This window comes from Giraffa tippelskirchi, chromosome 1, assembly GCF_054371585.1.
Source record: "Giraffa tippelskirchi isolate mGirTip1 chromosome 1, T2T-mGirTip1v1.2.pri, whole genome shotgun sequence".
Classification (NCBI taxonomy): domain Eukaryota; kingdom Metazoa; phylum Chordata; class Mammalia; order Artiodactyla; family Giraffidae; genus Giraffa; species Giraffa tippelskirchi.
In genome coordinates, this window is record NC_137275.1 from 68,343,337 (window position 1) to 68,369,069 (window position 25,733).

General features: G+C 38.0%; 1 long non-coding RNA gene across 1 annotated transcript; it reads right to left on the reverse strand.

The window, feature by feature from the left end:
- Positions 1 to 16,382: 16,382 nt before the first annotated feature.
- Positions 16,383 to 25,006, reverse strand: LOC145521241 (uncharacterized). Its single transcript, XR_014065256.1, has 2 exons — positions 24,952 to 25,006; positions 16,383 to 18,212 (listed from the first exon to the last, which is right to left on the reverse strand). It is a non-coding gene; the product is annotated as an uncharacterized LOC145521241 (long non-coding RNA).
- Between the last annotated feature and the right edge of the window lie 727 nt (positions 25,007 to 25,733).

The following is a 25,733-nucleotide window of genomic DNA, read 5'->3' on the forward strand; positions in this document are numbered from 1 at the left end:
GATGTTTATTGTTGATGTTTAGTCACTAAGTCTTATCTGACTCTCTGCAACCACATGGACTGCAGCATGCCAGGCTTCCGTCTTTTACCATCTCCCAGAGTTTGCTCAAACTCATGTCCTTAAGTCGGTGATGCCATCCAACCATCTCATTCTCTGTTGCCCCTTTCTCCTCCTGCCCTTAATCTTTCCCAAATAGATGTTTGTAATTTATGTAAATTTTGGAATTCCTGAAAAGTCTGTCAACTTTATTTAATTTGGCCTGAAAACTGTTATTTCCGGTCTCTAATCTTCAGTATTCTCATTCATAATACTTGAAGCTCGGAGAGTGACAGAGAAGGCTGTCACTTATGAGGAGAAGGTCATAAGCAAGTTTATATCACTTAACACCTTGGTAGTTCACTAAGTTCAACTGCCCAGTGACTAAACTCTTCTGGATCTGAAATCTGACCTTGTCAATGGATAATCAAAATGTGCATTAATTTGGTGGAAATATAAGCACATCCCACTGTCTATAGTCTTCAGGACACACTTATTTTTATTCCATATTATAGTGCCTCTTTATTTTGTTGTATCTTTAGTCTTGGATATCTAAAGTGTATATCACTAAGACAGATGCTCCAGGCACATTCTCAATGTACCTGGTCTCTAGGTCAGGAGAGAGAGCACAGTATCAGACTCTGTGACTGGGAGTCCAGCTAAGATGGGCACTGAGAGCTGTTTTTCTGATGATACCTGGAAATACGAAGTATGCTATCAAGAATCTAGTTTTTGAATTCCCATTGAGTTACTTCCTCAGCTTCTTGGATAGTCTCTCCAACCCTTAGTTTTCTCAGCTGTGAAATGGGGTGAAAGAACATATGTTAGAGTGTTGCCATTATAATCACAAAAGATAGAGCATCTTAAGAACTTACTGTGGGTAGTTGTCACTTTAGATAATTGAAGAAAAGAAGCTGAATCTCTGACACTTTAAAGAAAGAAAAAATGGGTACAGGTATCTTAACTGAACCTAAAAAGTGATTCAATAAGCAAAGTTGTTAGGAGATATTGGGTGTTTACTGGGAGGATAACACAAAACCTGCCTGGTATACCTGAAGCGATTTACCCACTGGATGTGCTATGGACCTTGAGATTCCAAATTCATTTTTTTATGAACTTGGATATTAAAAAATGCATGAAAACATAAAATAAAAAGAGTAAATAGAATAATAAAAGTTAATATAGGTTAATTTCTAAGCAGCATGAACTGTCACAGGATAGTTACCAATATTATTTAATCATGTCAGTATTAAAAATAATAGTTAATATTTATTGAGTGCTGACAGTGTGCCAGGCAATATTCCAAGTGTTTGATTTAAGCTAAAAAATCCTGAGTTAGATATGTTATTATATTCACCTTAAAAATGAGGCACAGAGAGGCTAAATAATTTGTCCAGTGCTTTGCTGCTAGTAAACAGGCAAAATCAGATTAGGAATTTGGACAGCCTGATTCTAGTATAGACACTTAATGCCTATATTTACCAGAGCATTCTGTCTTTACCCCATGCCCTGCCTTTTATCTAAACTTTAATGTGTTTGTTAAAAAAAAAATACTTAACTAGGTTGACTTTTAGGGTAGCCTGAAAGTATGAAAGAAAGAGGCTGTTTTACATGTCAAAGTGGAAGTCTGGTTTAAATAGACATTAAAAGTGGTCACAAGAGAGTAGTAGTTGGGATGGCTAAGTATGTTGTCACTGGAGCCACATTCTTAGTTTTCAGTTCAGTTCAGTTCAGTCGCTCAGTCGTGTCCTACTCTTTGCGACCCCATGAATCGCAGCACGCCAGGCCTCCCTGTCCATCACCAACTCTCGGAGTTTACCCAAACTCATGTCCATCAAGTCGGTGATGCCATCCAGCCATCTCATCCTCTGTCGTCCCCTTCTCCTCCTGCCCCCAATCCTTCCCAGCATCAGGGTCTTTTCCAATTAATCAACCCTTCGCATGAGGTGGCCAAAGTATTGGAGTCTCAGCTTCAACATCAGTCCTTCCAATGAACACCCAGGACTGATTTCCTTTAGGATGGACTGGTTGGATGTCCTTGCAGTCCAAGGGACTCTCAAGAGTCTTCTCCAACACCACAGTTCAAAAGCATCAATTCTTCGTTGCTCAGCTTTCTTCACAGTCCAACTCTCACATCCATACATGACTACTGGAAAAACCATAGCCTTGACTAGACGGACCTTTGTTGGCAAAGTAATGTCTCCGGTTTTTAACATGCTATCTAGGTTGGCCATAACTTTCCTTCCAAGGAGTAAGCATCTTTTAACTTCATTGCTGCAATCACCATTTGCAGTGATTTTGGAGCCCCAAAAAATAAAGTCTGACACTGTTTCCATCCAGCTATTTTGGACTTCCTTGGTGTCTTAGGTAGTAAAGAATCCTGCTTGCAATGCAGGAGACCTGGGTTTGATTCCTGAGTTGGGAAGATCCCCAAGAGAAAGGAATAGTACCCATTCCAGTATTCTTGCCTGAAGAATCCTATGGACAGAGGAGCCTGACAGGCTACATACAGTCCATGGTGTCCCAAAGAGTCAGCCACGACTGAGTGACTAACACTACTATACTACTATGCAACTCTTTGGCAATTATTTCTCCTTTTAGCTCAGCTTCCTTATCTGAAAATAAGTTTATTAGTACCTTCTCAGAGATTTCTCTGAGTTAGTATAAGTTAATGTGATTGAAGTATTTAGAGCTAATTCTGACATATTAATAGTAAGCAATGTGTAGATTAGTTAATGTTATCATTTGGATCCATATGCAGAGCTAGAATCATAAATCTTCTGGGAACAGATTTCAGCACACTAAGAGTTGATTTAAAAGACTGTCCAAAGGTGGAACTAGGAGAAATGAGCTCTTCATCATTGGAAGCATCCAAGAAACCCAGATTTGGTATAACTTCTGTCTTACTGACTGGATCACTTCAGGCCAGCTCACTAGAAACTGTCTTTTAATTAGGAGGTTTTATGCTTCTGTGACCATTTGTAATCTTTATCTATGATGGTCACAGTAGAGCCAGTTAGTACAAGAGAATGAAGAACTAACGTAGTTAGAGTAGTGAAGTGTGCTGGAAAGAGACAAAGGCTTAAGTCAGCAGAGGGAATTTGCAATTTGGGGAAATTCCTTAACTGCTTTGAATTTTTCACACACACACACACACATAGGGAGGGAGAGAGATGCTCTGGGATTTGGTATATAACTTAGGATGTATAAAGAACTATAGATAAGGGTTTCATTTACTATGAGAAAGAAGGAATCAACTAAGGCCTAGAGTGTGAAACACCACCCATTGATGATCTAAAGCTAAACAAGCAGAGAACCAGGATGACACTGGTTTGCTGGAGGGGTTGAGTTAGGATATTAAAGCACAGAAATGGAGGAGCTCCAGATCTTGGAAACAAAACTATTTGCTGCATAAATCCACCTGAGACTTCTAGCAACATGTCTCCCACCCTCTTTTTGAGAAACAGCCCTATCTGGGTTTGCCAGTCAGAGCTCCATCAAGAGATTTCTGGTGAAATAAGTATCACGTCACCTTGCATTTCAGCTGTCTCTGGCTACAATACTATAGAAGCCACCATTCTTAAAGAGTGTCATCTTTTATTTATTAGCATCATGAAACATCCTGGCAGTGACTGAATTATGCGATCAATGTAAATGCTAATCAAAGTTATCAACGTCGAGTGTTCTCTTCTCCACATGGCGGGTCCTTGCTGCTCCCATGATGCCAATTGCATGATTTGTACATAGCCCTAATTTGCTGATTACACTGATCTTCTCAGTTCCTGCTATTCTGAGTCCTTACCCCCTTGCTATTTTTGGTTTCAGTTCAGCATTAATATTAGGGAAATGCCATTAGGAAGAACAAGGTATTCAAAAGAAAATCCAGTCAGATAAATTTTAGAACCTAAAATAAGTGACTCTTTTGAGTCTCTCAGTTATTAACCATTCAATTTTTAATAAATAATTCAATCAGATTAGAAGAGAAACTGGTTTAAAAAATATACATTTATTTCACATACAAGCCTCAGTCAAACTGTAACAGGAATCATTAAGTCACATGCCAAGTACAGAAAATTACTTTCTGTAATAAGTGCATCTTCTCTTATTTCATTGTATCAGACGGTAAGTATAAATTCATACGTAGATGCATTAGAACATCATTGTAGAATATGCTATTTCTTCCTGGACATAAGGAGGGTTTCTGGAAAGAGAGGAAATGATTCAAGAGGTATTAAAAGGAAATTGAAGCTGGGGAAGGGGGCAGGGGATGGTTGGATTCAGAGTTTGGAACTAGCAGATGCAAACTGTATATACAGAATGGATAAACAACAAGGTCCTATTGCATAGTACAGGGGAGTGTATTCAATTCCCTCATTTGTGTGTGCTCAGTTGCGTCTGACTTTTTGTGACACCACGGACTATAACCTGCCAGGCCCCTCTGTCCATGGGATTTTCCAGGCAAGAATCCTGGAGTGGGGTGCCCTTTCCTCTTCCAGGGGATCTTCCCAACCCAGGGATCATACCTGTTTCTCCTACACTGCAGGCAGATACTTTTCTGCTGAGCCATTAGGGATGCCCATATATGTAAATATATTAATATTTGTAAGTAAAATGCATGTGTATATAAATAGTTGATAACATCTATTGTGTGTGTATATTATATATATAATCTGCTAGATTGTTTCCAACTTTTTCTCTATTAGCATTAGTGGTGCAACTTATATATTGATGTTATAAACTTTTATCTAATTTATATTGTGACCTTAAAGTGGATCTCAAAAAAAGAACTCACTAACTCCAAGGCAAGTCTAGTATTTAACTACTAGGCATTCAAGTAGTGTATCTGTTAGCATTCATTTGGATTAGTAGGTGGTAATACTGTATCAACAGTTTAATATTTTCAGTGAGAACTATGTTCTAAGAGTATAGAGATTTTTTAATGCATCATTTTTTGAAAGAGATTTTTACAATTAAATTTGCAAAGTTCTCACCAAGCTGAGCTAAAATAAAATCTACCAGGTTATATTGAAGCTCTCTGCTTGCAAACATAAGAAACACAAATTTATCACAGAAGTTTAATCAATAGAATATAATGTAAAAAATATTAAATCTATAGATTACCTCAAAAGCTGAAAATCTCCCTCCAGGAACATTCTTTGTAGCAAATCCACTTTCCAGACTCACTCCAGGAGCTCAGAGGAGCAAGTGGCTTCTTCTGCTCCACAGCCTTCCTGCTACTCCCCGCCTGTCTTGTCCTGTGGGCCCTGCTTCCTGCTGGGTGGGGCTAGCACTATTGGTTCAGCAGGTCCTCATCCCCACTGCCACCACATCTCACTTCTCCAGAACCTTCTCCAGTCTTATTTGGAGAAGGAAGGCTCTCATCCTTGGGTTTTTTCTGTGAACTGCCTCTTCCTTTGGTCTCTCCCATCCCTCCACGTGGGACCAGCCTTCTTCCTGCCTTGGAGGCAGTACACACAATACCTTTTCCGTTAGCTCTCTCTCTCCAGAGGCTTTGCCGGCTGTGGGGCTTCCCAGGTGGCGCTAGTGGTAAAGAATCTGCCTGCCAATGCAGGAGGCGAGAGGAAAGAGAGGAGAGTTCAATCCTTGGGTCAGGACGATCCCCAGGAGTAGGAAATGGCAGCTCACTCCGGTATTCTTGCCTGGGAAATCCCATGGACAGAGGAGCCTGGTGGGCTACAGTCCACAGGGTCACAAAGAGTCTCTTCAGACATAACTGAAGAGACTTGACTGAGTGATCGATCTACCATCAGGCCTGCTTCCCGTTTAACAATGAGAAAGTAATATCCAGATGCCTCAAGAAAGGTGTAAAAAAGGAGTGTTACTTTGATCTATCGGCCTTCAATAAAATGAATCTGAAAGTTAAATACAAACATATGAAATAAGCACTTTAAATCGACCACATTATTATAACAGAGGTTAAACAAGCAAATAAATGGATAATAAGAAGGACTTTATTTTTCTGTAAAAATCTAATCATTTTCAGAAGACCTTGATCAGTGGATAGTCAGGAAGGTTTACAAAACATATTAATTGTAAATATATTCCTCTTCCTTAACTTAAGCTCATCTCTATCTTGCAAATATCCCATCAAGATCACCCTCCTTTCCTCTGCTCCTTACCAAGATAGTGTCTGAGAACAGGAGAAAGCTTTCAGCCTGTAGCTGCTGGTGATGAAGTGATATCTCACCTCCGGCTCCTGTTTTTCCACATCCAGGCAGCTGGTCTGTGAGTGAGCATTGTCAGGAATCTTTCGAAATGTACATCTGGCCCCATCTCTGGAGTCCCTGGTGGGATGTGCTGCTGCTGTCTGCCACCAGGGCTCTTTTGTTCTGTTTGTTTGACTTGATCAGGGTCTCAGCACCATCTTACTTCTCCCTGGTGCTGCCTCCAGAGTCCAGACTGTGATAACTAGACCATCCCTGGTCTGGGTGCTGCTCCGTTGCCTCAGACATAGTGCAATATCCTCCTGTCACAGTACACTCCTTGTTCGGTTTCCTAACCAGTCCATGAGCTCTCTTCATCTCCAGACCTATTACAGGCTCTTTCCGCTCAGGATCTCAGTGTCCAGTTCTGGATTATTAACCTGGGATCACTCTGGCCCACCTCTGCTCATCCTGCCTCTGCATGTTGGAAGAGGACCACACAACACAGAGAACTCTGAGGAACATAAGGAGGAGCTCATCAAAGCACTGTTGCTTTTATCTTTCCTTTGGTTACCATTGCTCTTTCCTCTGAGAAGACAATCAGACTTTTTCCTACTAACTCTTCCTTTTCCTTCCCACAGTTGCCAGCCGGCAGGACCAGTTTTCTTTTTTCTCTTACTCTCTGGCAATGACTTTCACAGTGCTTATTCTCTCTTTTTCTGTAGGCCCTAAACCTGAAAACACAGCTTTAATTGCAGACAGAATGCAGACAGGGAAGTACACTTACATATAGTGAACATGTATGATTAAAATTTTAGAAATATTATTTTCATTACCTATATTATGTTATGGCTCTATTGGTATAAAAGGGCTTCCCAGGTGGCTCTAGTGGTAAAGAACCCACCTGCCAATGCAGGAGGTAAGAGACAAGGGTTCAATCCCTGGGTTAGGAAGGTCCCCTGGAGGAGGGTTTGGCAATTCACTCCAGTATTCTTGCAAGGATAATCCTACGGACAGAGGAGCCTGGTGGGCTACAGTTCATAGACTCACAAAGAATTCAGATGGCAAGAGTTTGCCTGCAATGTAGGAGACCCAGGTCCCTTACATGGGTTGGATAATCCCCTGGAAAAGGAAATAGCAACGTACTCCGGTGTTCTTGCCTGGAGATTTCCATGCACAGAGGAGTCTTGTGAGCTATAGTCCATGGGGTCGCAAAGTGTCAGAGATGACTGGGTGACTAACACTTTATTGGTATAACAGAGGAGAGATTAATTTATAAGAAACTCCATGGAATATTCTATTGGAATCAAGATAGAAAGAGTACTTTTGTATTTCACACCATAATAATAATTGCTAACACTAATGTATTAATAGCATTACTAAATGCAAAGTCTGTTCCAAGAATGTTACATTCAACTCACTTCCTCAGAACAATTTTATGATATAGGCACAGTTATTCTCACTATTTTAGAGGTGAGGAAGAGAATGCATGCAGAGGTTTTTTTTCCAAGACCACACAGCTAGTAAATATTTATTCAAGAACTGAAGTTTTGAAGCAAGAAAATCTGGCTCCAGAATTAGTCTTCTTGACCGTGATGTTTCCCTACCTTGGTGTGCTCAACTCATGACTTATCATCACCTTCCTTTCTTCCCTCTTTGTTTCACCATTTGCTTATCATGTGTCTTCAAGATTCTGGGCAATGTTCTAATAGCTGGACTCTATTAATAACGAAAAGTGATGCCCTGGAAAAATAAAGTGGGGAAGATTAGGAGAAGCAAGCAAGCTTTATTGTATTCACTATTCCAGAAAGAAAAAAAATCATCTTAGTGACCAAAGTGGTAAAATTTGGTCAAAGTCTACCTCGTGATATCAAGGAAAATATTCAAAACAGAAGAACTTACTTACTCCCCTACTTACTTCCCTACTCGTATTTCCCATGCTGCACTGGTTAAAGAAGGCTACATGATCTCGTGGAAAAAAGTAAAATTTTAAGGCTCAGTAGCTTAGCAAACAAAGATGTATTCCCCATTCTCACAAAGTCCAGTGTGGCTATTCCTGATTGGGCTATTCTGAGTGGACTCCTTCTGAGCAGTGACTCACCTATATAGGTTCATGAACTCTTTCCTTCATGTTCAGATGAACAGGAAGGAGACAATGTATGGACAACCTGGAGCATTTTGATATATGGCAGCCCCTTTGTAACCATGAGCTTAAGGATGAACGATTAACGTACCACAGATGGAAAAAGAGAAGGATACTTGGGTCCTTGTTGATAGAATTCAAGCAAGTGAATCAAGATCTGAGCCACCAAACACCAGCAACTCTTCTTATGTATAAATATTAATACCTACTTGATTGGACCACTTGTTAGACCACAACTATTTGAGCTTTCTCTCACTTGTAGTGAAATATCTCTGAACTGTTACAAAGGTATACTACCTATTCACTGAATTTGTAATATATATAATATATTTTTGTTATATCAGTATATATCAACTTAAAATCAACTTCCATTTTATGACTTTTTGAGATATAATTCACATATAATATAATTTACCCATTCAAAGTATAAAATTCAGTGTATTTTGAGTATATTCAGAGCTGTAAAATCAATTTTAAAATATTTTATCATTCTCAAAAGAAATTCTATATTCATTAGCAGTCACTATTCCCCTTGAAAACCTGGAATATACTTGAGTTGTTTCCACTTTGGGTCTGATATGCATATTACTGCTATGATCTTGCATGTACAAGTTTTTGTATAGACATATGTCCTTATTTTTCTTTCATATCTAGGGGTAAAATTGTTGGGTCATAGAGTAACTCTCTGTTTAACCCTTTGAGGAATTGCCAGACTGTTTTTCAAATATTAATATTAATATTCTCATCAATAGTGTATAAAGATACCAATCTTGCCGTATCCTCAACTATGTTTGTTACTATCTGACTCTTATTTTTTTTAAGAAAAAAACACTGGAGTTATATCTTAAAAACAATAAAAACACAAAAACTAGTTCTATTAACACTGATGTCACTCCTTAGGCTATATCCTGAAATATTTCAACATTTACAACCCTATGATCAGGAAAATAATAATTTTATAACACTTTCAAGTTTTTTTTTTTTTAGTTTATATATTTTTTATTGAAGGATAATTGCTTTACAGAATTTTGCTATCTTCTGTCAAATCTCAATATGAATCAGCCATAGGTATACATATATCTCCCTCCCTTTTGAACCTCCTTCCCATCACCCTCCCCATCCCACCCCTCCAGGTTGACACAGAGCCCCTGTTTCAGTTTCATGAGCCATACAGCAAATTCCTGTTGGCTATCTATTTTACATATGGTAATGTAAGTTTCCTTGTTACTCTTTCCATACATCTCACCCTCTCCTCCCCTCTTGCCATGTCCATAAGTCTATTCTTTATGTATGTTTCTCCACTGGTGCCCTGTAAATAAATTCTTTAGTACCATTTTCTAGATTCTGTACATATGCATTAGAATACAGTATTTATCTTTCTCTTTCTGACTCACTTCACTCTGTATAATAGGTTCTAGGTTCATCCACCTCATTAGAACTGACTCACATGCATTCCTTTTTATGGCTGAGTAATATTCCATTGTGTAGATGTACCACAACTTCTTTATCCATTCATCTGTCGATGGACAACGAGGTTGCTTCCATGTTCTAGTACTATAAATAGTGCTGCAATGGACAATGGGATACATGTGTCTGTTTCAATTTCAGTTTCCTCATGGTATATGGCTAGGAGTGGGATTGCTGGGTCATACAGTGGTTTTATTCCTAGTGTTTTAAGGAATCTCCATACTGCCTTCCATAGTGGCTGTATCAATTTAAATTCCCACCAACAGTACAAGAATGTTCCCTTTTCTCCACACCCTCTTCAGCATTTATTGTTTGTAGACTTTTTGACGAGGGCTATTCTGATCAATGTGAGGTGATATCTGATTGTAGTTTTGCTTTGCATTTCTCTAATAATGAGCAATGTTGAGCATACGTTCATGTGTTTGTTATCCATCTGTATGTCTTCTTTGGAGAAATGTCTGTTTAGGTCTTTTTCCCACTTTTTGACTGGGTTGTTTGCTTTTCTTGTATTGAGTTGTATGAGCTGCTTGTATATTTTGGAAACTAATCTTTTGTCAGTTGTTTCATTTGCTACTATTTTCTACCATTCTGAGGGTTGTATTTTTACCTTGCTTATAGTTTCATTTGCTGTACAAAAGCTTTTAAGTTTAATCAGGTCCCACTTGTTTATTTTTGTTTTTATTTCTGTTACTCTAGGAGGTGGGTCATAGAGGATCTTGCTTTGAGTTATGTCATCGAGTGTTCTGCCTATGATTTCCTCTAAGAGTTTTATAGTTTCTGGTCTTACATTTAAGTCTTTAATCCATTTTGAGTTTATCTTTGTGTATGGTGTTAGAAACTGTTCTAATTTCATTCTTTGACATGTATCTGTCCAGTTTTCCCAGTACCATTTATTGAAGAGGCTGTCTTTGCCCAATTGTATATTCTTGCCTCCTTTGTCAAAAATAAGATACCCATAGGTGCGTGGGTTTATTGCTGGCTTTCTATCTTGTTCCATTGGTCTGTATTTCTGGTTTTGTGCCAGTACCATACTGTACTGATTTGATTGATGACTGTAGCTTTGTAGTATCATCTGAAGTCAGGAAGGTTGATTCCTCCAGCTCCATTCTTCTTTCTCATGACTGCTTTGGCTATTTGGGGTCTTTTGTGTTTCTATATGAATTGTGAAATTTTTTGTTCTAGTTCTGTGAAAAATGTCATTGGTAATTTGATAGGGATCACATTGAATCTGTTGATTGCATTTGGTAGTATAGTCATTTTCACAATATTGATTCTTCCTACCCAGGAACATTGAATATCTCTTCATCTGTTTATGCTGTCTTTGATTTCTTTCATAAGTGTCTTATAACTTTCTGTGTACAGTTCTTTTGTCTCTTTCAGTAAGTTTATTCCTAGATATTTAAGTCTTTTTGTTGCAACAGTGAATGGGATTGATTCCTTAATTTCTCTTTCTGATTTTTTGTTGTTACTATATAGAAATGCAAGTGATTTCTGTGTACTGATTTTGTATCCTGCAACTTTGCTGAATTCACTGATTAGCTCTAGTAATTGTCTGATACTATCTTTCAGTTCAGTGCAGTTCAGTCGCACAGTGGTGTCCAACTCTTTGCAACCCCCATGAACCGCAGCATGCCAGGACTCCCTGTCCATCACCAACTCCCGGAGTCCACCCAAACCCATGTCCATCGAGTCAATGATGCCATCCAACCATTTCATTCTCTGTCTTCCCCTTCTCCTCCTGCCCTCAATCTTTTCCAGCATCAGGGTCTTTTCAAATGAGTCAACTCTTCACCTCAGGTGGCCAAAGTGTCGGATTTCAGCTTCAACATCAGTCCTTCCAATGAACACACAGGACTGATCTCCTTTAGGATGGACTGGTTGGATCTACTTGCAGTCCAAGGAACTCTCAATAGTCTTCTTCAACAGCATAGTTCAAAAGCATCAATTCTTTGGTGTTCAGCTTTCTTTGTACTCCAACTCTCACATCCATACATGACCACTGGAAAAACCATAGCCTTGACTAGATGGACTTTTGTTGGCAAAGTAATGTCTCTGCTTTTTAATATGCTGTCTAGATTGGTCATAACTTTCCTTCCAAAGAGTACGTGTCTTTTAATTTCATGGCTGCAATCACCATCTGCATTGATTTTGGAGCCCAGAAAAATAAAATCAGCCACTGTTTCCACTGTTTGCCCATCTATCTGCATGAAGTGATGGTACCGGAAGCCACGATCTTAGTTTTCTGAATGTTGAGCTATAAGCCAACTTTTCACTCTCCTCTTTCACTTTCATCAAGAGGTTTTTTTAGTTCTTCACTTTTTGCCACACAGGTGGTGTCATCTGCATATCTGAAGTTATTGATATTTCTCCCAGCAATCTTGATTCCAGCTTGTGCTTCTTCCAGCCCAGTGTGTCTCATGATGTACTCTGCATATAAGTTGAATAAGCAGGGTAACAATATCCAGCCTTGATGTACTCCTTTTCCTATTTGGAACCAGTCTGTTGTTCCATGTCCAGTTCTAACTGTTGCTTCCTAGCCTGCATACAGGTTTCTCAAGAGGCAGGTCAGGTGGTCTGGTATTCCCAATTCTTTCAGAATTTTTCACAGTTTATTGTGACTCACACAGTCAAAGGCTTTGGCACAGTAAATAAAACAGAGGTAGATGTTTTGCTGGAACTCTCTTGTTTTTTTGATGATCCAGCGGATGTTGGCAATTTGATCTCTGGTTCCTCTGCCTTTTCTAAAACCAGCTTGAACATCTGGAAGTTCATGGTTCACGTATTGCTGAAGCCTGGCTTGGAGAATTTTGGGCATTACTTTACTAGCGTGTGAGATGAGTGCAATTGTGCAGTAGTTTGAGCATTCTTTGACATTGCCTTTCTTTGGGATTGGAATGAAAACTGACCTTTTCCAGGGCGGCAGCTGAGAGGAGCTACTCCACGTTGAGGTAAGGAGCAATGGCTGTGCTTTGCTGGAGGAGCTGTGAAGAGAGACCCCAGGTCCAAGGTAAAAGAAACCCAGGTAAGACGGTGGGCACTGAGAGAGGGGATCAGGGAGCAGACAGACTGAAACTACAGTTACAGAAAACTAACCAATCTGATTACATGGATCACAACCTTGTCTAACTCAATGAAACTAAGCCATGCTGTATGGGGCCGCCCAAGATGATGGGGCATGGTGGAGAGGTTTGACAGAATGTGGTCCACTAGAGAAGGGAATGGCAAACCACTTCAGTGTTCTTGCCTTGAGAATCCCATGAACAGTATGAAAAGGCAAAAAGATAGGACACTGAAAGAAGAACTCCCCAGTTCAGTAGGTGCCCACTATGCTACTGGAGATCAGTGGAGAAATAACTCCAGAAAGAAAGAAGGGATGGAGTGAAAGCAAAAACAACACCCAGTTGTGAATGGGACAGGTGATAGAAATAAGATTCAATGCTGTAAAGAACAATATTGCATAGGAACCTAGAATGTTAGGTCCATGAATCAAGGCAAATTGGAAGTGATCAAACAGGAGATGGCAAGAGTGAACATCGACATTCTAGGAATCAGTGAACTAAAATGGACTGGAATGGGTGAATTTAACTCAGATGACCATTATATCCACCACTGTGGGCAGGAATACCTTAGAAGAAACAGAGTAGCCATCATATTCAGCAAAAGAGTCCAAACTGCAGTACTTGGATGCAATCTCAAAAACGACAGAATGATCTCTGTTCGTTTTCAAGGCAAACCATTCAATATCATGGTAATTCAAGTCTATGCTTCGACCAGTAATGCCAAAGAAGCTGAAGTTGAACAGTTCTATGAAGACCTACACGACCTTCTAGAACTAACACCCAAAAAAGATGTCTTTTTCATTATAGGGGACTGGAATGCAAAAGTAGGAAGTCAATAAACACCTGGAGTAACAGGCAAATTTGGCCTTGGAGTACAGAATGAAGCAGGGCAAACACTAACAGAGTTCTGCCAAGAGAACACACTGGTCATAGCAAACACCCTCTTCCAACAACATAAGAGAAGACTCTACATGTGGACATCACCAGATGGTCAGCACCGAAATCAGATTGATTATATTCTTTGCAGCCAAAGATGGAGAAGCTCTATACAGTCAGTAAAAACAAGACCGGGAGCTGACTGTGGCTTGGATCATGAACTCCTTATTGCTAAATTCAGTCTGAAATTGAAGAAAGTAGGGAAAACCACCAGACCATTCAGGTATGACCTAAATCATATCCCTTATGACTACACAATGGAAGTGAGAAATAGATTTAAGGGAATAGATCTGATAGACAGAGTGCCTGATGAACTATGGACAGAGGTTCATGACATTGTACAGAAGACAGGAATCAAGACAATCCCCAAGAAAAAGAAATGCAAAAAGCAAAATGGCTGTCTGAGGAGGCCTTAAAAATAGCTGTGAAAAGACAGGAAGTGAAAAGCAAAGGAGAATAGGAAAAGTATACCCATTTGAATGGAGAGTTCCAAAGAATAGCAAGGAGAGATAAGAAAGCCTTACTCAGGGATCAATGCAAAGAAACAGAGGAAAACAATAGAATGGGAAAGACTAGAGATCTCTTCAAGAAAATCAGAGATACCAAGGGAACATTTCATGCAAAGATGGGCTCAATAAAAGGCAGAAATGGTAGGGTCCTAACAGAAGCAGAAGATATTAAGAAGAGGTGGCAAGAATACACAGAAGAACTGTACAAAAAAGATCTTCACGACCCATATAATCGTGATGCTGTGATCTCTCATCTAGAGCCGGACATCCTGGAATGTGAAGTCAAGTGGGCCTTAGGAAGCATAACTACGAACAAAGCTAGTGGAGGTGATGGAATTCCAGTTGAGCTATTTCAAATCCTCAAAGATTACGCTGTGAAAGTGCTGCACTTAATATGCCAGCAAATACAGGTACTATATTTAGGGTTTTCTATATACACTATCATGTCATCTTCAAACTGTGAGAACTTTGCTTCTTTTCCAATCTGGATTCATTTTATTTCTTTTTCTTCTCTGATTGCTATAGCTAGGACTTCCACAATTATGTTGAATGATAGTGGTGAAAGTGGACACCCTTGTCTTGTTCCTGATCTTAGGGGGAATGCTTTCAGTTTTTCACCATTGAGAATAATGTTTGCTGTAGGCTTATCATATATGGCCTTTACTATGTTGAGGTAGTTTCCTTCTATGCCCATTTTTTGAAGAGTTTTAATCATAAATAGGTGCTGAATTTTGTCAAAGTCTTTTTCTGCATCTACTGAGATGATTATATGGTTTTTATTTTTCAATTTGTTAATAAGGTGTATCTCATTGGTTGATTTCCATATAATGAAGAATCCTTGCATCCCTGGAATAGAACCAACTTGATCATGGTGTATGAGCTTTTTGATGTGTTGCTAATTCTGTTTGTTAAAATTTTGTTGAGGATTTTTGCATCTATGTTCATCAGTGATATTGGCCTGCAGTTTTCTTTTTTTGTGTTGTCTTTGTCTGGTTTTGGTATCAGGGTGATGGTGGTGTGTGGAATGAGTTTGGAAGTGTTCCTTCCTCTGCAATTTTTTTCAAAGAGTTTTAGAGAGATAGGCATTAGCTCTTCTCTAAATGTTTGATAGAATTCTCCCATGAAGCCATGTGCTCCTGGGTTTTTGTTTTTTTGGGAGATTTTTGATCACAGCTTCAATTTCACTGCTTGTAATTGGGTTTTTCATAATTTCTCTTTCTTCCTGGTTTAGTCTTGGAAGATTGAATTTTTCCAAGAATCTGTCCATTTCTTCCAGGTTATCTATTTTATTGCCATATAGTTGTTCATAACAGTCTCTTACATCCTTTGTATTTCTCCATTGTCTATTTAACCTCTCCTTCTTCGTTTCTAATTTTGTTGATTTGATTCTTCTCTCTTTTTTTCTTGATGAGTCTGGCTAATGGTTTGTCAATTTTGTTTATATTCTCAAAGAACCAGTTTTTAGTTTTATTAATCTTTACTATTGCTTATTTCATTTCTTTTTCATTTATTTCTACTCATACCTTTATGATTTCTTTCCTTCTATGAATTTTGGGGTTTTTTTAGTCTTCTTTTTCCAGTTGTTTTAGGTGTAACATTAGGCTGTCTATTCGAAGTTTTTCTGATTTTTTGAGGTAGGATTGTATTGCTATAAACTTCCCTCTTAGGACTGCTTTTGTTGCATCCTATAGGTTTTGATTTGTCATGTTTTCATTGTCATTTGTTTCTAGAAATTTTTTCATTTCCCTTTTGATTTCTTCACTAACCTGTTAGTTATTTAGAAACGTGTTGTTTAATCTCCATGTGTTTGTGTTTCTTACAGCTTTTTTCTTGTAATTGATATCTAGTCTCATAATGTTGTGGTCAGAGAAGATGCTTGACATGATTTCAATTTTCTTAAATTTATTGAGGTTTGATTTGTGACCCAAGATGTGGTCTATCCTGGAGAATGTTCCACGTGCACTTGAGAAGAAGGTATATTCTTCTGTATTTGGATGTAATGTCCTGAAGGTATTAATGAGATCCATCTCATCTAATGTATTATTTAAGACTTGTGTTTTCTTATTAATTTTCTGTTTTGATGATCTGTCCATTGGTGTGAGTGGGGTGTTAAAGTCTCCTATTATTATTGTGTTACTGTCAATTTCTCCTTTTATGTCTGTTAGTGTTTGTCTTATGTATTGAGGTGCTCCTATGTTGGGTGCATAGATATTTACAATTGTTATGTCTTCCTCTTGGATTGATCCCTTGATCATTATGTAGTGCCTTTCCTCATCTCTTGTAATCGTTTTTATTTTAAGGTCTATTTTGTCTGATATGAGGATTGCTACAGCAGCTTTCTTTTGCTTCCCATTTTTATGGAATATAGTTTTCCATCCTCTCACTTTCAGTCTATATGTGTCTTGAGGTCTGACGTGGGTTTCTTATAGACAGCATATATTTGGGTGTTGTTTTTGTATCCATTCAGCCAGTCTGTTTCCTTTGGTTGGAACATTTAATCCATTTACATTTAAAGTAATTATTGATATATATGGTCTTGTTGCCATTTTCTAATTGTTCCTGGTTGATTTTGTAGATCTTTTTCTTCTCTTGTATTTCTTTACTATATAAGTCCCTTTAACATTTGTTGTAAAACTGGTTTGGTGGTACTGAATTCTCTTAAGTTTTGTTTGTCTGAAAAGCTTTTTATTTCTCCATTAATTTTGAATGAGATCCTTGCTGGGTACAGTAATCTTGGTTGTAGATTTTTCCCTTTCAGTACTTTAACTATATCCTGCAGTTCCCTTCTGGCCTGCAGCGTTTCTGCTGAAAGATCAGCTGTTAAGTGTATGGGGTTTCCCTTGTATGTTACTTGTTGCTTCTCCCTTGCTGCTTTTAATATTGTTTCTTTGTGTGTAGTCTGTTAGTTTGATTAGTATGTGTCTGGGCTTGTTTCTCCTTGGGTTTATACTGTATGGGGCTCTTTGTGCATCTTGGACTTGATTGACTATTTCTTTTTCCATGTTGGTGAAATTTTCAACTATAATCTCTTCAAAAATTTTCTCATAACCTTTCTTTTACTCTTCTTCTTCTGGAACCCTTATAATTTGAATGTTGGTGCATTTGATACGGTCCCAGAGGTCTCTGAGACTGCCTCAGCTCTTTTCTTTCTTTTTACTGTATTCTGCTCTTCAGAAGTTATTTCTACCATTTTATCTTCTAGCTCACTGATTTGTTCTTCTGCTTCAGATATTCTGCTGTTGATTCCTGCTACAGTATTTTCAATTTCAGTAATTGTGTTGTTTGCCTCTGTATGTTTATTCTTTAATTCTTCTAGGTCTTTGTTAATTGATTCTTTCATTTTCTCCATTCTGTTTTCAAGGTTTTTTTAAATCATCTTTACTATCATTATACTAAATTCTTTTTCAGGTAATTTTCCTATTTCCTTTTCATTTCTTTGGATTCTGTGTTTCTAGTTTGTTCCTTCACTTGTGCAGTATTTCTCTGCCTTTTCATATATATTTTTCTTTAAGTTACTGTGTTTGAGGTCTCCTTTTCCCAGGCTTCAAGGAAAGGTGAATTCTTTCCATGAAAAATGTTGAATTCTTTGCTCCTTTAGTTTCTGCTCTCCTAAGGTTGGTCCAGTGGTTTGTGTGAGCTTCCTATAGGATGAGATTTGTGCTGAGTTTTTGTTTGTTTGTTTTTCCTCTGATTGGCAAGGCTGAGTGAGGTGGTAATCCTGTCTGTTGATGATTGGGTTTGTATTTTTGTTTTGTTTTGTTGTTTAGATGCTGGGTCTTACATTCAAGTGGTTTCCTTTGTGTAAGTTCTCACTATTTGATACTCCGTAGTGTTAGTTCTCTGGTAGTCTAGGGTCTTGGAGTCAGTGCTCCAACTCCAAAGGCTCAGGGCTTGATCTCTGGTCAGGAATGAAGACCCCACAAGCGGTTTGTTATGACATTAAGTGAGATTAAAACAAATATCCAAAAACGAGAAACCAAAGATGAACCCCAGACAAACAGCAGTTACAAAATCAGGCAAATAATAACTAAAATAATGGAATATACACATATACATATACATCCATGAGCAAAGTGAAAACAGTCCAACCAAAATAAAGTACAGTAGATTGATCTGGTAAACAAAGGAAATCAAAAATTATATTTACCAGTTAGGAACAAAACTAAAATAAGCACAACTGGAAAACAAAACTAAAACAAGGTGCCAAGTAGGGAATAAAGCAATGAAAACATAACTAACAAATATGTTGAGAGGAAAGGAAAGAAAGAATAGATATGCACAGTTAAATAGAGGTAAATAAAGAAGATTTATATACACTAAAGATTGACTGCAAGAGGAAAAGAACAGTAAGAAAGGCAAGCAAAGGAATAAATGTAGAAAAAATATAATAGGTTTAAAAATTAAAATTATAAAAAAGAGTAAAGAGAAAAAAAATGGAAGAAGAAAGAAAAAAGGGAGAAAAAAAGGAAAATTCCACAGAACTGCAAAAGCCCAATGTAGAGGCAGAGGTTTATAACAACAATAGAAAATGTGAGTGAATATACACCCATAAGCAAAATCAAAACACTTCAAAAAACTAAAGTACAATAGATTGACCCGACGAACAAAGAATACCAAAAATTATATCTACCAGAACAAAACTAATTAAAGCACAAACTGGAAAACAAAACTAAAGCAAGGTGCCAATTGGGGAATAAATTAATGAAAATAAAACTAACAGATATGTTGAGAGGAAAGGAGAGAAAGAAAAGAAAGAAAGATGTGCAAAAGACGTGCAAAGTTAAATAGAGGTAGATAAAAATGATTTATATACATTAAAGATTAACTGCAAGGGGAAAGAACAGTAGGAAAAGCAAACAAAGGAATAAATGTAGAAAAAAATAATAATAGATTTAAAAATTTTTTAATTTAAAAAAGAGAGAGAAGAAAGAGGAAAACTCCATAGAACTGCAAAAACTCAACATAGAGGCAGAGGTTTATGACAACAGTAAAAAAATGTGATTGAGGAAAAAAAAAGGCTCAAAAGCTTAACTGGGTTTCTTAGTGCTGATAAAATTGACAACTAAAATGGAGGGAGAAAAAAAGGAAAAAAAGAGAAAAAATCCAAAAGAATCTACAGAACAAGGCAAAAAATAAGAATAATAAATGTTTTTCTTGAGTCACTGCTATCACAGTCCTTTTCCGTGCTGGGAATCACAGTTCACTTAACCTCCCTAGGATGCCCTCCAACACTGTGCTGGTCTCTGGACCTGCTCTAGGGGCTGCTCAGATTCTAATCTGCTCCTACTCCTGTGTGTTCTTGTCGCCAATGTCCACAGCTATCAGAGCTAGTGCATTTTCTTTTGTGGGCACTCTCAATGGCCTTTTATATATTCCATAGACACAGAGACTGCTTAGTTGATCACATGGGTTTAATCTGCAGCTCATACAGCTGGTGGGAAGGTTTTGGATCTTCTTCCTTAGCCACACTACCCTTGGGTTTTAATTGTGGTTTTATTTCCACCTCTGCATGTGGGTTGTCCACTGGGCTTTGTTCCTGAGGCTGCCCTGGAGGACTTGGGTTTGCCCCTGTGAGAGCCAGGTGTGGAGGTGGTGCAGCTGCTTGGGTCACAGGCGTTCTGGCAGCACCATGTACGCAGGGGTGTTGGCAGCTAGCATAGCAGGAATATAGTGCTCTATAAGGGTATGGCAACCAATCTTGTCCAATACACTCCAGTATTCTTGCCTGGAGAACCCCCTCTCTGACAGAGAAGCCTGGCAGGCCACAGTCTACAGGGTCGCAAAGAGAGAGACATGACCGAAGTGACCCTACGTGCATAAACACAAGACTTTTTTCTTGTGTGTGGTAGCTCTGCCCCAGTGAGAGTTATCGTGAAGGTGGTGGAGCTGCTTGGCTTGCAGGCACCTTGGCAGTGCCAAGTGTGCAGGGATACGGACTGCCTCTGCAGCAAGACTTATGGCCCTATCAGAGTCTTTTTTTGAGCTTCTTGTAGTTGGCAATCAGAAGGCCTCTTTGGCCAGTTTTTCTCCGTAGCTCTGCCCATTCAAGGCATTTTAGAGGGCTCCCTCGCCTGGGGTCTTTTTCTGTTTTCAGCACATCAGGCACATAGAGAGGCCCTCCTGACTGCGGTCCTACCCTGTAGATCTGCGAATCAGTCACTGAAAAGAGCACCCTGGGTGGGGTCCTACTCTGTAGTTCAGTGCGTCAGGCATTTGATGGGCCAACCTCTCTATTGTTCAGTTGCAGATGCTGGCATGTGAGGAGAGAGAGGCTATGGTGATGGCTCCACCCCCTACATGTAACTCGGCAGTATCGCCTTGCTTCCATGGCTACCTGGCTTTTTTCCACCTCATTTCTCACCATGATCTCCTCCCTCACATCCCCTCAATCCATCTCTCTGCAGTCAACAGCAGCCCTCACCCTGGGATTGCTCCACAATCCCTTAACTCCAGCTCGCAGCTGCTGCCCCTTCCAGGAGACCGCTGTTACTGCCCCTGGTATATATGGCTGCGGCAATGACTATCTGATTCTCATTCCATTTAGGCTGCCATAGATCAGCTGTTTCACTCGCAGCCTTAAATGTTTCTCCTCTGATTCAGATAATTGCCCCGCTGTGGGGATCAGGCTCTTGTTTCACTTCCCCCACCTGCCAAGGGCAGGTCCAGTCCTTCTAACACTCCTGTTTTTTCCCCTAGTTCCTTCATCCTACCGAGTTTTGCGTAGTTCTATATATTCTTTTCCACTGGTCAGGTACTCCTGTCCACTCTCAGCTGGTGTTCTGCATGCACTTCTGTGTCTGAAGGTGTATGCATGGAGAGAGATGTACTCCACATCCACCTACTCCTCCACCATCTTGTTATCCCCTATCTGACTTTTTGATTACAGCCTTCCTAGCAGATGTAAAGTACTATCTCATTGTGGTTTTGAATTGCATTTTCCTGATAGCTGATGGTTCAATTGTCTTTTAAAACATAGATTAATTCTAACTAAAAATACCTATGAAACCACGGATTTCTCTGATAATTGTATTTTAATACACATTAAATAAATAGATAATTTAATATAAGTCACACTTGAAATTCACTGCATTGTCTTCTTTTATTCTCAGCCCTTCTGTCAGCTTCCTTCTACTTTTTCCTTAATTTTTGTATGGAAATTCCAGCAGATGTGGAGCCAAGCTTAGAAAACCAGCAATTCATAACAAAAATATTTTAAGGTTTTCATTGAACAATTTCTATACGAGCCAACAATGAAATTTGGTATCGCAAATGATCATATGACATATTAGACAGTAGTAATCAAAAGAGATAATAGAACTCCCAAGAAGTGGCAGCTATTCCATGCTCTACTCTGGCCATATGACAGCTACCAACCTGGGATTCTTTCTGGTGGCCGCACACAATGAGAGATATTAGAAAACAAAGCCCCACTAAATGAGGACAATCCAAGTGATAAGGGTAATATATATAAACTCCAAATCAGAGCTTGAAATATCTGAGGATGTTTATAGCAGAAAAGAGAAACCTAAGAAAACTGATAGTGATCTCCAGATCCTTATAAAGCAATGAGAAACCAAAAATAGACTTGCTTTGCACCCTTGGGCTATAGTTCTCCCAAGCATCTCCCAGTGGGACACACTGTTTTCCATTTGGAAGGTGATCCCAAAGGACTAAAAATAATTAAAAACCACAAGTCTGGGATTGAGTCTTACTTGTTATAAACTAAAGAAAATTGGGGCTATTCTTATAACATACTTTCATTCATTTGTTATTGAGAGAAAGATACAGGTGAATTTATATCCAGTATAAGAGGAATTACACTCTGTTATCCTCAAGGGACTGTTAGTCACTCAGGAAATTAGAACCAGTGTCTTGGAATAACATAAAGGCTGACTTCAATTCAATATAATGATATAGGATCTAATAATAGAAAGGTCAGAATGTAACCTGAAAATACACAGATGCTATTAGATGGATCCTGATACTCAGTATGTGGCTAGATTTGATGTCTAGCTTCCAGTAAAATAACATTCTTTTTATTTTAAAAACTGAGACTTTCTGACTTTCTTTCCTTCCTTTATCTTTAGGATTTACTTTACATGTCCTAAATATTTATCGTGTATATCCCAGCCTTTCCCAAAATGTGGAACACTTTAAAGAGATTTATGATTTTAGCAAATATATGCAATGGATTTTGTTTGTGGTACATAAACATCAAAACAAGAAGAAAGATATAATCACTTCAATTCTTTTGGTCTGATTAAGTCAAGAAGAAGCTCAGTTTGATTTTGTCCCTCTTTAATATATCTTAAATTCTTACCCATCATCTTGTGTTCAGTCATTTCTAGACAAAACAATAAGATCTAAAAATAATGTCTAAAATACTACTGTTTTCATTTCACCTTTTATATGGTTATGTTTTGTGTAATTGACTTCCATTTATTCTAGAAATAAAAACTCCTTTTTATGCAAAATGATTTAAATGAAAAACTAAATCAATGCAAAGAAAAATATTAACAGTGCAGTTGGTATAGTTCATGGCCAAATTTGAAAAGGTGGTTTGACAATAACTGGACTTTGAGAAACATAGCATGATGGGGAATACGTGTGTTTTTATTCTTCACTTTAGCATCTATTATTTCAATTAGATGACCTTCTTTCCTCCCTCTTCATTCACACATGTTTTGTATGCACTTTCATGGCAGCCTGTAACTATTCCTATTAGGGAAACTGATTTTCTATATTTAATTGTTTGCTTACTAGTCTACCTATTCCTTCACAATGTAAACTCCTTGCAAATAAGCAATAGATCTGGAATCACTGTTTCTCTCAGTGAAATGTATGTGATATATCAGATTTTCAATAACTTTGGTTGAATAAATACAACTATCTGCCAAAAGAATCATAATTTGCAAACCCAATCTAAACACTTAGACCTTTTCCCTCTTGAGTTATGCTCTACTCTAGACTTGTTAATATTTCTCACTTGGATGCCTGCATGCAACAAGACCATATTACAATACTTTGCTTTCAGGTTATATATTTAAAATACATTTATTATGCCTCCAAAGTTCTTAGGCTTTCTTAGTGTGTAAGTTTTTGGAGATCAAAGTGGAGATTTTGTCAAACTTTCCCTGTCATCAAGCAAAATGTTATAACAAATTAAGCATATCATGATTATATTATATATGGTGTACATTTAACTCATTAACAGAATAAAATATGTTGTATAAAATATGTTGGGCCCTTTAATGTCACTGGTTTAAGAAGCTTTGCTTATGAGTTTGTTTTAAATCTCTGGAACTTAACCCTGTAATTGAGGAAATTCACTTATAAGCAAATAATTGGAACTATTATCTAATACAAGAATTTTGTAAGCATCCAGAATCTTTGGGACACCTCTGCTTACTTCCCAAGTTTCTATTGTGATTAAGTACTATTTAGTTTATGCTTGATTTATAGTATTCTGCTGTTTTACTCTCACAGAAAACCAGAGTTTTTAATACCACTGTCATGCTGTCACTTCTCCTGTCATGTGCTTGAACTCAGGGCCTGCATATCTGATTTATGGAGAGCGCTTCTAAAACTGACCGTATTTTATCATACATTTATTTATCACTTCTTTTAGAAGAGTTCTTTATTTCCCCAGGTATCAGCGACTCTCACCATCTTATCCATGAAAGCATGGGAAGAAAACTATGTTTAAACCTCACCTTTTACTCAGTTTTGTGGGCCCAAAATGTATTTAAGGTGACAAAATCATCCCAAGCCTAGTACCTAATCTGCCAGAGTTGACCTCCTCAAAATGACACATTATCCCATATTTCTTGTTGCAGATGTGATAATTCACCTTTAAACAAATGTTTAGTGTGATTTTAAAGCATTTTCTCCCTCTTCTCAGAGCCCAGCTTGTTTTACTTCTCCTTATATGCTCTAAAATAAGGATGAGAATATATTTCTCATTAGAAACAAATCAAATGAGAGGCTAGTGAAACATCTTTAAAGCACTGAGAGAGAAAACTGTCAACTTGGAATTTTATATCTGGTTAAAATGCTTTTTCAAAACAAAAGCAAGACTGCTGGTATTTGATCCAACATATAGAGAGCTTGAAAATCATCACTCTCAATTCTTACAACAAGAAAAAAGCTGAGCAAACTGAAAATCAGGAACTTTTCTTAGATCCATCAGAGAAATGAGATCATAGAGAACACCACCCTCAAAGCTGGAGAGACAGGAGAATACAGAAAATTACAGCCTTGATTACCTAACTTGTAGCAGAATCCACTGGAGCCATAAAATGGTAGGAATACTTGAAAAATAATTTTAACAAAACACTGATTCCCTAAGGGGGGAATGAAAAACTCCTAGGGGTTACAGTCTTAGACCCTTCTACTCCTCACACATAGTTTCATGAAATGTACCTCCAGGAACACCATCAGTTTCTTGAATTAAAGAACCAAGAAACATCCCCTTGGGTTTTAGGCAGGGAAAGGAGAAGAGTAACCATTTGAAATATACCTGGAACACATTTCATAATGAAGTTCTGCTCTCAAGGGTTACCTGCATACAAAAGCCTTGTATACCTGGGAGAAGGGCAACTAGGCAATTCCACCCCATGCTAGCTTTCCTGACTCACCTAGAAGGGAAGCAAAATTAAGAAACATTTCTGAAGGTCATAACTCAGGGCTTCCGTTCAACTAGAAACCTGAGAATTAATCATAATGCTATGGAATGTTTCCTCTCTCCCAATTCTTATCACCACATTAACAGGGCTGTGGTATAATAACAGTGGATTACAACTGGAAGAGCTGGAAGACAAAGACTTTCTTTAAGAAGGTGCTCTTAGGGAGCCCAGAGACAACAGGATAGGATATAAACAAATAAATAAGAACCCTGAATGAAACTGTAGCCTTTGGTACCTAGATACACAGAAAATATTAAATGCATTTTAGTTCCTAGCTAGATTAATATTAAAGCTCACAGTAAAGATATCTTTACCTTGGTTCTTATTACTCAATATATTATATCCAGGTTCCAACAAAAAAGTACAAAGTATATTAAAAGCAAGAAAAAACACAGTATCTGAGGAATCAAAATGTGCATTAGAAGCAGACTCAGATATTGACACAGATTTTTGGAACTATCAAATAGGAAATTTAAATAACCATGATTAATATTTTACATACTCTGTGGAAAAGGTATATGAATGTAAGTACAAGTGGTAAGCAGAGAGATGGAAACTGTATAAAAAATAAAAAGGAAATTTTAAAAATCAAAACACTGTAACAGAAATGATGACTTTCTTTGATGGGTTCATCTGTAGAATAGAAAGAATGCAAAGTGAAAAAAAAAGATAAAATGTAAAACAGAATATGCAAGAAATGTGGGACAATTATAAAATGTTACATATGCATAATC